Source organism: Salmo salar, chromosome 18, assembly GCF_965601325.2.
Source record: "Salmo salar chromosome 18, fSalSal1, whole genome shotgun sequence".
NCBI lineage: Eukaryota > Metazoa > Chordata > Actinopteri > Salmoniformes > Salmonidae > Salmo > Salmo salar.
This window is the reverse complement of record NC_138308.1, coordinates 557,672-570,000: the sequence shown is the minus strand read 5'-3', so window position 1 is coordinate 570,000 and position 12,329 is coordinate 557,672.

The following is a 12,329-nucleotide window of genomic DNA, read 5'->3' as shown; positions in this document are numbered from 1 at the left end:
CCGTCCCTACCCTTACCCTACCCTGAACCCTACCCTGAACCCTACCCTGTACTCTACCCTGTACTCTACCCTGTACCCTACCCTGGTTCTACCCTGTACCCTACCCTGAACCCTACCCTGAACCCTACCCTGTCTCTACCCTGTACCCTACCCTGAACTCTACCCTGTACCCTACCCTGTACCCTACCCTGAACCCTACCCTTTACCCTACCCTGTCCCTACCCTGTCTCTACCCTGTACCCTACCCTGTACCCTACCCTGAACCCTACCCTGAACCCTACCCTGTCCCTACCCTGTCTCTACCCTGTACCCTACCCTATACCCTACCCCGTCCCTACCTTTACCCTACCCTGAACCCTACCCTGTTCTCTACCCTGTACTCTACCCTGTACCCTACCCTGTCCCTACCCTGTCTCTACCCTGAACCCTACCCTGTACCCTACCCTGAACCCTACCCTGTCTCTACCCTGTACCCTACCCTGAACCCTACCCTGTCTCTACCCCGTACCCTACCCTGAACTCTACCCTGTGCCCTACCCTGTACGCTACCCTGAACCCTACCCTGCTCCCTACCCTGTACCCTACCCTGAACCCTACCTTGAACCCTACCCCCACCCTACCCCGACCCTACCCTGAACCCTACCATGAACACCACCCTGTACCCTACCCTGCACCCTACCCTGAACCCTACCCTTCCCCCTACCCTGTACTCTACCCTGTAACCTACCCTGTCTCTACCCTGTACCCTACCCTGAACCCTACCCTGTTCCCTACCCTGTACTCTACCCTGCACCCTACCCTGAACCCTACCCTGCACTCTACCCCACCCTACCCTGAACCCTACCTTGAACCCTCCCCTACCCTACCCTGAACCCTACCCTGCACCCTACCCTACCCTGAACCCTACCCTGTTCCCTACCCTGTACTCTACCCTGCACCCTACCCTGTCCCTACCCTGTCTCTACCCTGTACCCTACCCTGAACCCTACCCTGTCTCTACCCTCGACCCTACCCTGATCCCTACCCTGTGCCCTACCCTCTACCCTACCCTGAACCCTACCCTGCACCCTACCCTGAACCCTACCCTGATGCCTACCCTGCACCCTACCCTGCACCCTACCCCGACCCTACCCTGAACCCTACCCCGACCCTACCCTGCACCCTACCCTGCACCCTACCCCGTGTGTGTTTATCTATTTGTATCTCCAGAGGAGGACGGTTGTTTCTAGTTGTGTTGAAACTGTCTGTCTGTCTGTCTGTCTGTTTCTCCAGGTCCTCCAGAACCTGTCTGTCTGTCTGTTTCTCCAGAACCTGTCTGTCTGTCTGTCTGTCTGTTTGTCCAGAACCTGTCTGTCTGTCTGTTTCTCCAGAAACTGTCTGTCTGTCTGTTACTCCAGAACCTGTCTGTCTGTCTGTCTGTTTCTCCAGAACCTGTCTGTCTGTTCCTCCAGAACCTGTCTGTCTGTCTGTTACTCCAGGTTCTCCAGACCAGACAGGGATGGCTCAGCAGCAGCAGACTATCATCAACCAGCAAGCCATCATACTGGTTTGTCTCATTATACTATACTGACCAAAAACACGTAAACATGTTGGTTCCCATGTTTCATGAGCTGATATAAAAGATCCCAGAAATGTTCCGTACGCACCAAAATGCTTCTTTCTCCTAAATTTTGTGCAGAAATTTGATTACATCCCTGTTAGTTAGTGAGCATTTTTTTCCTTTGTCAAGATAATCCATCCACCTGACAGGTGTGGCATATCAAGAAGCTGATTAAAACAGCATGATCATTACACAGGTGCACCTCGTGCTGGGGGACAATAAAAGGCCACTCCTAAAATGTGCCGTTTTGTCACAACAACACAATGCCACAGAGCGTGCAATTGGTATGCTGACTGCAGGAATGTCCAACAGAGGTGTTGCCCAAAATGTGACTTGTTCATTTCTCTACCATAAGCCGCCTCCAACGACATTTCAGAGAATTTAGCAGTACGTCCAACCGCAGACCACGTGTAACCACGCCAACCCAGGACCTCCATATCCGACTTCTTCACCTGCGGGATTGTCTGAGGAGGAAGGGGGTGCTGAGGATTATTTCTGTCTGTAATAAAACCTGTTTTCTAGGGAAAAACTCATTCTGATTGGCAAGACTTGGCTCCCCAAATGGTTGGGCCTATTGCCCTCCCAGGGTCACCCATGGCTGCGCCCCTGCCCAGTCATGTGAAATCCATAGATTAGGGCCTAATGAATTAATCTCAATTGACTGATTTCCTTCTATGAACTGTAATTCAGTAAAATATTTATATTTTTGTTCAGTTTTCAAAATCAAAATCAAATTTTATTTGTCAAAAGCGCCGAATACAACAGGTCTAGGTTCTTACAGTGAAATGCTTACTGAAGAAAGTATTTTTTCCAAAATAAACTGTACTGAAAGAAAAATTATTATTATTTTTTTTTTTTAAATAATAAGAACAAATAAATATTAATACAAAAATATATATATTTAAAAAAAAAAACAATAATAATAATAATTAAAGAGCAATAATAAAGTCAGTAGCGAGGCGATATACAGGGGGTACAGAGTCAATGTGCAGGGGGGCACCGGTTAGTGGAGGTAATATGTAGGTAGAGGTAAAGGGACTATGCATGGATAATAAACAGCAGGGGGCACCGGTTAGTGGAGGTAATATGTAGGTAGAGGTAAAGGGACTATGCATGGATAATAAACAGCAGGGGGCACCGGTTAGTGGAGGTAATATGTAGGTAGAGGTAAAGGGACTATGCATGGATAATAAACAGCAGGGGGCACCGGTTAGTGGAGGTAATATGTAGGTAGAGGTAAAGGGACTATGCATGGATAATAAACAGCAGGGGGCACCGGTTAGTGGAGGTAATATGTAGGTAGAGGTAAAGGGACTATGCATGGATAATAAACAGCAGGGGGGGCACCGGTTAGTGGAGGTAATATGTAGGTAGAGGTAAAGGGACTATGCATGGATAATAAACAGCAGGGGGCACCGGTTAGTGGAGGTAATATGTAGGTAGAGGTAAAGGGACTATGCATGGATAATAAACAGCAGGGGGCACCGGTTAGTGGAGGTAATATGTAGGTAGAGGTAAAGGGACTATGCATGGATAATAAACAGCAGGGGGGGCACCGGTTAGTGGAGGTAATATGTAGGTAGAGGTAAAGGGACTATGCATGGATAATAAACAGCAGGGGGCACCGGTTAGTGGAGGTAATATGTAGGTAGAGGTAAAGGGACTATGCATGGATAATAAACAGCAGGGGGGGCACCGGTTAGTGGAGGTAATATGTAGGTAGAGGTAAAGGGACTATGCATGGATAATAAACAGCAGGGGGCACCGGTTAGTGGAGGTAATATGTAGGTAGAGGTAAAGGGACTATGCATGGATAATAAACAGCAGGGGGGGCACCGGTTAGTGGAGGTAATATGTAGGTAGAGGTAAAGGGACTATGCATGGATAATAAACAGCAGGGGGGGCACCGGTTAGTGGAGGTAATATGTAGGTAGAGGTAAAGGGACTATGCATGGATAATAAACAGCAGGGGGCACCGGTTAGTGGAGGTAATATGTAGGTAGAGGTAAAGGGACTATGCATGGATAATAAACAGCAGGGGGGCACCGGTTAGTGGAGGTAATATGTAGGTAGAGGTAAAGGGACTATGCATGGATAATAAACAGCAGGGGGGGCACCGGTTAGTGGAGGTAATATGTAGGTAGAGGTAAAGGGACTATGCATGGATAATAAACAGCAGGGGGCACCGGTTAGTGGAGGTAATATGTAGGTAGAGGTAAAGGGACTATGCATGGATAATAAACAGCAGGGGGCACCGGTTAGTGGAGGTAATATGTAGGTAGAGGTAAAGGGACTATGCATGGATAATAAACAGCAGGGGGCACCGGTTAGTGGAGGTAATATGTAGGTAGAGGTAAAGGGACTATGCATGGATAATAAACAGCAGGGGGGCACCGGTTAGTGGAGGTAATATGTAGGTAGAGGTAAAGGGACTATGCATGGATAATAAACAGCAGGGGGCACCGGTTAGTGGAGGTAATATGTAGGTAGAGGTAAAGGGACTATGCATGGATAATAAACAGCAGGGGGGGCACCGGTTAGTGGAGGTAATATGTAGGTAGAGGTAAAGGGACTATGCATGGATAATAAACAGCAGGGGGCACCGGTTAGTGGAGGTAATATGTAGGTAGAGGTAAAGGGACTATGCATGGATAATAAACAGCAGGGGGGGCACCGGTTAGTGGAGGTAATATGTAGGTAGAGGTAAAGGGACTATGCATGGATAATAAACAGCAGGGGGGGCACCGGTTAGTGGAGGTAATATGTAGGTAGAGGTAAAGGGACTATGCATGGATAATAAACAGCAGGGGGCACCGGTTAGTGGAGGTAATATGTAGGTAGAGGTAAAGGGACTATGCATGGATAATAAACAGCAGGGGGGGCACCGGTTAGTGGAGGTAATATGTAGGTAGAGGTAAAGGGACTATGCATGGATAATAAACAGCAGGGGGGGCACCGGTTAGTGGAGGTAATATGTAGGTAGAGGTAATGGGACTATGCATGGATAATAAACAGCAGGGGGCACCGGTTAGTGGAGGTAATATGTAGGTAGAGGTAAAGGGACTATGCATGGATAATAAACAGCAGGGGGCACCGGTTAGTGGAGGTAATATGTAGGTAGAGGTAAAGGGACTATGCATGGATAATAAACAGCAGGGGGCACCGGTTAGTGGAGGTAATATGTAGGTAGAGGTAAAGGGACTATGCATGGATAATAAACAGCAGGGGGCACCGGTTAGTGGAGGTAATATGTAGGTAGAGGTAAAGGGACTATGCATGGATAATAAACAGCAGGGGGCACCGGTTAGTGGAGGTAATATGTAGGTAGAGGTAAAGGGACTATGCATGGATAATAAACAGCAGGGGGCACCGGTTAGTGGAGGTAATATGTAGGTAGAGGTAAAGGGACTATGCATGGATAATAAACAGCAGGGGGGGCACCGGTTAGTGGAGGTAATATGTAGGTAGAGGTAAAGGGACTATGCATGGATAATAAACAGCAGGGGGCACCGGTTAGTGGAGGTAATATGTAGGTAGAGGTAAAGGGACTATGCATGGATAATAAACAGCAGGGGGCACCGGTTAGTGGAGGTAATATGTAGGTAGAGGTAAAGGGACTATGCATGGATAATAAACAGCAGGGGGCACCGGTTAGTGGAGGTAATATGTAGGTAGAGGTAAAGGGACTATGCATGGATAATAAACAGCAGGGGGCACCGGTTAGTGGAGGTAATATGTAGGTAGAGGTAAAGGGACTATGCATGGATAATAAACAGCAGGGGGCACCGGTTAGTGGAGGTAATATGTAGGTAGAGGTAAAGGGACTATGCATGGATAATAAACAGCAGGGGGGGCACCGGTTAGTGGAGGTAATATGTAGGTAGAGGTAAAGGGACTATGCATGGATAATAAACAGCAGGGGGCACCGGTTAGTGGAGGTAATATGTAGGTAGAGGTAAAGGGACTATGCATGGATAATAAACAGCAGGGGGGGCACCGGTTAGTGGAGGTAATATGTAGGTAGAGGTAAAGGGACTATGCATGGATAATAAACAGCAGGGGGCACCGGTTAGTGGAGGTAATATGTAGGTAGAGGTAAAGGGACTATGCAGAAGGGAAGGAAACATCAGATAGAAAGGAAGGAAACATCAGATAGAAAGGAAGGAAACATCAGATAGAAAGGAAGGAAACATCAGATAGAAGGGAAGGAAACATCAGATAGAAAGGAAGGAAACATCAGATAGAAAGGAAGGAAACATCAGATAGAAGGGAAGGAAACATCAGATAGAAAGGAAGGAAACATCAGATAGAAAGGAAGGAAACATCAGATAGAAAGGAAGGAAACATCAGATAGAAGGGAAGGAAACATCAGATAGAAAGGAAGGAAACATCAGATAGAAAGGAAGGAAACATCAGATAGAAAGGAAGGAAACATCAGATAGAAAGGAAGGAAACATCAGATAGAAGGGAAGGAAACATCAGATAGAAGGGAAGGAAACATCAGGATAGAAGAGGAAGGAAACATCAGATAGAAAGGAAGGAAACATCAGATAGAAGGGAAGGAAACATCAGATAGAAGGGAAGGAAACATCAGATAGAAGGGAAGGAAACATCAGATAGAAGGGAAGGAAACATCAGATAGAAGGGAAGGAAACATCAGATAGAAGGGAAGGAAACATCAGATAGAAAGGAAGGAAACATCAGATAGAAGGGAAGGAAACATCAGATAGAAAGGAAGGAAACATCAGATAGAAAGGAAGGAAACATCAGATAGAAAGGAAGGAAACATCAGATAGAAGGGAAGGAAACATCAGATAGAAAGGAAGGAAACATCAGATAGAAGGAAGGAAACATCGGAAGGAAACATCAGATAGAAGGGAAGGAAACATCGGAAGGAAACATCAGATAGAAAGGAAGGAAACATCAGATAGAAAGGAAGGAAACATCAGATAGAAAGGAAGGAAACATCAGATAGAAGGGAAGGAAACATCGGAAGGAAACATCAGATAGAAGGGAAGGAAACATCAGATAGAAGGGAAGGAAACATCAGATAGAAGGGAAGGAAACATCAGATAGAAAGGAAGGAAACATCAGATAGAAGGGAAGGAAACATCAGATAGAAGGGAAGGAAACATCAGATAGAAGGGAAGGAAACATCTGGAAGGAAACATCAGATAGAAAGGAAGGAAACATCAGATAGAAAGGAAGGAAACATCAGATAGAAAGGAAGGAAACATCAGATAGAAAGGAAGGAAACATCAGATAGAAAGGAAGGAAACATCAGATAGATAGAAAGGAAGGAAACATCAGATAGAAAGGAAGGAAACATCAGATAGAAAGGAAGGAAACATCAGATAGAAAGGAAGGAAACATCAGATAGAAGGGAAGGAAACATCAGATAGAAGGGAAGGAAACATCAGATAGAAGGGAAGGAAACATCAGATAGAAGGAAGGAAACATCAGATAGAAAGGAAGGAAACATCAGATAGAAAGGAAGGAAACATCAGATAGAAAGGAAGGAAACATCAGATAGAAAGGAAGGAAACATCAGATAGAAAGGAAGGAAACATCAGATTGATAGAAAGGAAGGAAACATCAGATAGAAAGGAAGGAAACATCAGATAGAAAGGAAGGAAACATCAGATAGAAAGGAAGGAAACATCAGATAGAAGGGAAGGAAACATCAGATAGAAGGGAAGGAAACATCAGATAGAAGGGAAGGAAACATCAGATAGAAAGGAAGGAAACATCAGATAGAAGGGAAGGAAACATCAGATAGAAAGGAAGGAAACATCAGATAGAAAGGAAGGAAACATCAGATAGAAAGGAAGGAAACATCAGATAGAAAGGAAGGAAACATCAGATAGAAGGGAAGGAAACATCAGATAGAAGGGAAGGAAACATCAGATAGAAGGGAAGGAAACATCAGATAGAAGGGAAGGAAACATCAGATAGAAAGGAAGGAAACATCAGATAGAAAGGAAGGAAACATCAGATAGAAGGGAAGGAAACATCAGATAGAAAGGAAGGAAACATCAGATAGAAGGGAAGGAAACATCAGATAGAAGGGAAGGAAACATCAGATAGAAGGGAAGGAAACATCAGATAGAAAGGAAGGAAACATCAGATAGAAAGGAAGGAAACATCAGATAGAAGGGAAGGAAACATCAGATAGAAAGGAAGGAAACATCAGATAGAAGGGAAGGAAACATCAGATAGAAAGGAAGGAAACATCAGATAGAAGGGAAGGAAACATCAGATAGAAGGGAAGGAAACATCAGATAGAAGGGAAGGAAACATCAGATAGAAGGGAAGGAAACATCAGATAGAAAGGAAGGAAACATCAGATAGAAAGGAAGGAAACATCAGATAGAAAGGAAGGAAACATCAGATAGAAGGGAAGGAAACATCAGATAGAAAGGAAGGAAACATCAGATAGAAGGGAAGGAAACATCAGATAGAAGGGAAGGAAACATCAGATAGAAGGGAAGGAAACATCAGATAGAAAGGAAGGAAACATCAGATAGAAAGGAAGGAAACATCAGATAGAAAGGAAGGAAACATCAGATAGAAAGGAAGGAAACATCAGATAGAAAGGAAGGAAACATCAGATAGAAGGGAAGGAAACATCAGATAGAAGGGAAGGAAACATCAGATAGAAGGGAAGGAAACATCAGATAGAAGGGAAGGAAACATCAGATAGAAGGGAAGGAAACATCAGATAGAAAGGAAGGAAACATCAGATAGAAAGGAAGGAAACATCAGATAGAAAGGAAGGAAACATCAGATAGAAGGGAAGGAAACATCAGATAGAAAGGAAGGAAACAGCAGATAGAAAGGAAGGAAACATCAGATAGAAGGGAAGGAAACATCAGATAGAAGGGAAGGAAACATCGGATAGAAAGGAAGGAAACATCAGATAGAAAGGAAGGAAACATCAGATAGAAGGGAAGGAAACATCAGATAGAAGGGAAGGAAACATCAGATAGAAGTGAAGGAAACATCAGATAGAAGGGAAGGAAACATCAGATAGAAGGGAAGGAAACATCAGATAGAAAGGAAGGAAACATCAGATAGAAAGGAAGGAAACATCAGATAGAAAGGAAGGAAACATCAGATAGAAGGGAAGGAAACATCTGATAGAAAGGAAGGAAACATCAGATAGAAGGGAAGGAAACATCAGATAGAAAGGAAGGAAACATCAGATAGAAGGGAAGGAAACATCAGATAGAAAGGAAGGAAACATCAGATAGAAGGGAAGGAAACATCAGATAGAAGGGAAGGAAACATCAGATAGAAGGGAAGGAAACATCAGATAGAAGGGAAGGAAACATCAGATAGAAGGGAAGGAAACATCAGATAGAAAGGAAGGAAACATCAGATAGAAGGGAAGGAAACATCAGATAGAAGGGAAGGAAACATCAGATAGAAAGGAAGGAAACATCAGATAGAAAGGAAGGAAACATCAGATAGAAAGGAAGGAAACATCAGATAGAAAGGAAGGAAACATCAGATAGAAGGGAAGGAAACATCAGATAGAAGGGAAGGAAACATCAGATAGAAGGGAAGGAAACATCAGATAGAAGGGAAGGAAACATCAGATAGAAAGGAAGGAAACATCAGATAGAAGGGAAGGAAACATCAGATAGAAAGGAAGGAAACATCAGATAGAAAGGAAGGAAACATCAGATAGAAGGGAAGGAAACATCAGATAGAAAGGAAGGAAACATCAGATAGAAAGGAAGGAAACATCAGATAGAAAGGAAGGAAACATCAGATAGAAGGGAAGGAAACATCAGATAGAAGGGAAGGAAACATCAGATAGAAGGGAAGGAAACATCAGATAGAAAGGAAGGAAACATCAGATAGAAGGGAAGGAAACATCTGATAGAAAGGAAGGAAACATCAGATAGAAAGGAAGGAAACATCAGATAGAAAGGAAGGAAACATCAGATAGAAGGGAAGGAAACATCAGATAGAAGGGAAGGAAACATCAGGTAGAAAGGAAGGAAACATCAGATAGAAAGGAAGGAAACATCAGATAGAAGGGAAGGAAACATCAGGTAGAAAGGGAAGGAAACATCAGGTAGAAAGGGAAGGAAACTCTGAGTTTGTGGTGGAACTACATTAACCCCTAACCCCTAACCCTAACCCCTAACCCTAACCCCTAACCCCTACCCCCTAACCCTAACCCCTAACCCTAACCCCTAACCCCTAACCCTAACCCCTAACCCTAACCCCTAACCCCTAACCCTAACCCTAACCCTAACCCCTAACCCCTAACCACTAACCTCTAACCCCTAACCCTAACCCCTAACTCTAACACCTAACCCCTAACCCTAACCCCTAACTCTAACCCCTAACCCCTAACCCTACCCACCCCTAACCTACCCTAACCCTCCCTAACCCCTAACCCCTAACCCCCTAACCCCTAACCCCTAACTCTAACACCTAACCCCTAACCCTAACCCCTAACTCTAACCCCTAACCCCTAACCCTAACCCCTAACTCTAACCCCTAACCCCTAACCCCTAACCCCCAGGACTCTGAGTTTGTGGTGGCAGTGAGGAACTACATTACAGAGGACAGAACTCTGCTCAGCTTCCACAAGGGAGACGTCATCAGATTACACAGCGTGGAGGGACTGGAGGAAGGTAGGAGATACACAGACACACACAGATACACACAGATACACAGACACACACAGATACACACAGACACACACACAGATACACACAGACACACACAGATACACACAGACACACACAGACATATACACACAGAGACACACAGACATATCACACACAGATACACACAGATACACACAGATACACACAGATACACACAGACACACACAGATACACACAGACATATACACACAGACACACAGATACACAGAGACACACACAGATACACACAGACATATACACACAGACATATACACACAGAGACACACAGACATATACACACACAGATACACACAGATACACACAGATACACACAGACACACACAGATAAACACAGACACACACAGACACACACAGATACACATACACACAGATACACACAGATACACACACAGATACACACAGACATACACACAGACATACACACAGATACACACATACATATACACAGATACACACAGATACACACAGATACACACACAGACACACACACAGATACACCCAGACATACACACACACACAGATACACACAGACATAGACACACACAGATACACCCAGACATACACACACACACAGACACACACACAGATAAAAACAGATACACATACACACAGACACACACACACAGACATACACACACAGACAGATACACACAGATACACACAGACATACACACACACAGACACACATACACACACAGATAGACACACACACACACACACACAGATACACACACACATAGAGACACACAGACATACACAGACACACAGATACACACAGACATACACACACACACACAGATACACACAGACATAGACACACACACACACACAGATAAACACAGACATACACACACACACACTGATACACACAGACATAGACACACACAGATACACCCAGACATACACACACACACAGATACACACAGACATACACACACAGATACACACAGACATACACACACGCACAGATACACACAGACATAGACACACACACACAGATACACCCAGACATACACACACACACAGATACACACAGACATAGACACACACAGATACACAGACACAGATACACCCAGACATACACACACACACAGATACACACAGACATACACACACAGATACACACAGACATACACACACACACAGATACACACAGACATAGACACACACACACACAGATACACACAGACATACACAGACACACAGATACACACAGACATAGACACACACACACAGATACACACAGACATACACACACACACAGATACACACAGACATAGACACACACACACAGATACACCCAGACATACACACACACACACAGATACACACAGACATCAGATACACACAGATCACACAGACACAGATACACACAGACATACACACACGCACAGATACACACAGACATAGACACACACACACAGATACACCCAGACATACACACACACACAGATACACACAGACATATACACACACAGATACACAGACACAGATACACACAGACATACACAGACACACAGATACACACAGACATACACACACACACAGATACACACAGACATACACACACACCACAGATACACACAGACATAGACACACACACACAGATACACACAGACATACACAGACACACAGATACACACAGACATAGACACACACACACAGATACACCCAGACATACACAGACACACAGATACACACAGACATAGACACACACACACAGATATACCCAGACATACACACACACACAGATACACAGACACAGATACACACAGATACACCCAGACATACACACACACATAGACACACACACACAGATACACCCAGACATACACACACACACACAGACATATACACACACAGATACACAGACACAGATACACACAGACATACACAGACACACAGATACACACAGCACACAGACACAGACAGACAGACATACACAGATACACACACACAGATACACACAGACATAGACACACACAGACACACAGATACACCCAGATCCTCACGTCCCTGTTGCGTTCTCTGTGTTGCTC